Here is a 3,496-nt window from a genome sequence, read left to right on the forward strand (position 1 = left end):
GTTTTGTTTTGTTTTAATGTTATTCCAGTACCATTCATTAAACAAACTCTTTTCATGCGATGAGGAGCCTCCATAGTCTTAATGATTCTCTAGTCTCAGAAAAAAGCTGTTTTACTTATGATTACTGTACATTACAATGAAAAGATGCAGGTTAAAATCATCAAATAATAAAGAAACATAGGAAAAAGTCCAAAAGAAACCAGGCACCATTTTTTTTTATTCTAGGATTAACCTACTGTACAATTACTGTCTTCCCTACTGGAATCTGAATTTTAAAGTTCATTAAAATGACTCCTAATCTATTGTTTGAGCTTGTTTTTCAGAACTTTTCAGTCTGGATAATTTAGAGCCCAATGATTCAAGTGACTTCTCAATATCTGAAGGTTTTCTGTTACAGGGAGATAACTTTCTTAGAGTTATATGACTTTCTTTTAAATAAGACACCTATTGTTCCAAACAATCTTCTTTGGAAAGTGGAAACTTCTCTGAGCACAGGATGTAACTTACTGGTTGACAATGACCATTTGAATCAGTACACTTTGTAATAGTGATTTTATAGTCAGAATTTTCTAAGTGTTTCTTGTCTTTTTCAGTCAATTGTCAGGCTCTTCTTGAGGACTAAGACTGGTAATGACTTCAATATCAGTTTCTTCCATTTCTGTATCTAGAGGATTTTTAACTTTTCCATAGTGCCTTTTAAACTTCTCTAAAGATCCTAGTTGTGAAGTCAAGATTAGCTTCTTATGGCCTAAAAGTTTGGAGAAACTAATCAATTTATGTTTTCTTAATACCATTTGAAACATATCTACACCAAGGAAAGGAAGAGGATGTATCAAGAAGTAAGCAACCTATGTGTGATTCTTTATCAACTTCCTTAAAATATAGTAACAATTTTACATTTTCCTATAGGTTTGTTTTCTAGCCCATAACTTGTATTTTGTCCTCAATTTTTTTTTTGCTCAAAAAAACATTTGGGGCAGATTCTTTAGTTAGAGTGCTGGTTAAACCTTCCATGTCTGGAGTCTCAACTATGACATGTTTTGGGGGCACTTGTAGGACCAGACTGAACATAATTTTTGAATGAATATTCTGCTTCAGTTGATTTAGTTTGGTCATTTTTGTAGCACATGAGTTATAAAGCCAGTAGAACACAATTTTACTTGTTCATAATAAAAACATTTTTTTCTTCCACAATTACTGAGCTCTTTTTTCTTTCTGAGCACTATGTATGCTCAATAATCCTGTCTCAAAAGGCAAGAATTGGCATCCCATTTCAATAGCATCTTCAAATCTCTCTAGTTGATTCTGAATTATTTTATTTTTCAAGATGTTGGCAGCCATGCCACTAACAGTAGTACTTTCTTTCTGTGTTTCTAAATCTACCCCACTTTCCTCAAAGTGATCTTGTGTCTGAAAAGGACTTGAAAATATTTCTGAACTGGTTCCACATGGACTTTCTACAGGGTTATGTTCCAAGCAAGATTTTTTGTGTTTCTCATTTTCTCCTGATCCTGATATTTCAACTGTCTCTTATTCTAACATTTTTGATTCTAAGAAACAGCTATCTTTGTTATGTAATGACAATTCTGTCATTTTAGTGTGACTGTGGTCAGCTGATTCTTAAGTGTACAAAAATGAGTTATTTTTTTCTTCTGATAGCTTCTGACTTCCTAGAATTCTGTATGTTTATGTTTTCTATAGTAGCTTTTCTTCTCCCAGCTTTTGACTGCAAATCAAGCATTTCATAGGAATCCAAAATATTATTACATGCATCCTGGAAACCACTCTAGTCATGCTTCTCATATAAGGACACATGTTTCTAAAAAGTAGCACCAAATAAATCAAAATCATTATCTTCACTGAATTCTTAATGTCCTCACCTGATAATTCCAAATATTTTTTCTTGCTTTAAAAACATTTTCACTCCTTCCTGAATACAAATCTAGAAAGTATTCACGCTCTCAAACTCAATCAGAGTTTTTGCTGGCTCCATGTACATGTCATTGACAGATTGGCACTCCATGTTGATGATATAAATCCCACGGAGTTATGGATTACACTGATGCTGAGGACTTGAAGTCATTTTTCTATTGGCAGAACCATTTTTTGGCTTGAGTGTAATACTTCCTTTTCTTAATAAAAAGTCAATACTAGTCTTCTGTTTACAAACAAAAACTGCATATTCTTATTGTAGTATGCTTCAGAGCTGATATAGCCACTAAACTCAACTCCTTATATTTAAAATGTATTTCTCTTAACTTTGGGGACGTGTCCAATCCATAAATTTGACAAAACTTGGAACATGTCTTTGGTTTTTTAGGAGTTGAAGAACCATAGAACCAGAAACATCATTTCTCAAACAGAAAAAAAAAATGGAAGGGTGCATGAATGAGAGAGCTTCTACCCTCTGTCCAAACTTCTCAAACTCCAGTTTAAGATCCATGCATTTCCCCCTCACAGGTAACTGGTAAAATAGGGTATGTACTGTTATGGCTGTCCCTACACTTGGTCTAGTAAAATCAGCTTCACAAACTTTTAAGGCTTTTCCATTCTGAACAGTTCCACAAAAGTTTTCATTGTCCTGTTTTTCTTGGATGAAATTTCCACAGCAATGGCCATCTTACTCATGCTTGCCAAGGCCTCCCATAAAACCTGGGGTTCTCCAAGTCCTCTACCAAGTTGCATTTACTAGTGAAATAATGATTTCCCACCTTGTCCACATCATCACTTCCCATCCCAAATCCGTTGTCTATTACTTGAACTTGGAAGATCTCCATATTCACCCTGAGGGCCACACAGTTTGCTTCAGCATTAATATTGTCGAGGGCAAGTTCCTTAACACATTGGCCTAAGGAGCTTGTAGCCAAATGAGAATGCAATTTGACTTGTACTTCAACTGACAAGCACTTGATCATGGCAGGTAGAGGCAGTGAGAATGCCAGGCACTGATTCCCTGACTGGAAATAACTGCTTCCAAATGCCTTTCACCAACTCTTGGATATCAACTGCCTCACACTCTGAAAAAAAAAAAAATGCCCGGCACCAATTTTAAGCTTCCCTTTTACAGTGCAGTTCCATAAATGTTCTCAATTGTCTAAGCGATGATAGGTGGCAATCTATTCAAAGTATTACCAGTCAGGAAGATCACCCGAGCTTCTCCAGAGATTTTATTGGTGGTCAGTCACATAGAGATATTCAATACCTGTGTGACTGATCTCACCTATTGAGGCTCCAGTCCTCTAGAGTTGAAGGAGGCATTCACTGTGTGTCTCACTTGTTAGCACAAACCATTTGATTTACTTTGTGCTATGAGGTTCTAAATCTCCCTAAGTCTTAGGCATATAATAGCAGATGTTCATCATAAATCACATTGTTCATTTAAATTATTTGATGAAATAAATATGTACCACATGACCCAAGGTATTGGGCATACAAATAACTCTACTCAGGCAGAATATTCCAAGGACTCAGTTTATTTCTCAGGTGTTTACCAAGG

At 35.5% G+C, this 3,496-nt stretch overlaps 1 pseudogene; it reads right to left on the reverse strand.

Moving 5' to 3' along the window:
• Positions 1–294: 294 nt before the first annotated feature.
• On the reverse strand, positions 295–2,915 carry LOC101972693 (DNA mismatch repair protein Mlh3 pseudogene; annotated as a pseudogene).
• Positions 2,916–3,496: the final 581 nt, after the last annotated feature.

The sequence above is a fragment of the Ictidomys tridecemlineatus genome, chromosome 9, assembly GCF_052094955.1.
Source record: "Ictidomys tridecemlineatus isolate mIctTri1 chromosome 9, mIctTri1.hap1, whole genome shotgun sequence".
Taxonomy (NCBI): domain Eukaryota; kingdom Metazoa; phylum Chordata; class Mammalia; order Rodentia; family Sciuridae; genus Ictidomys; species Ictidomys tridecemlineatus.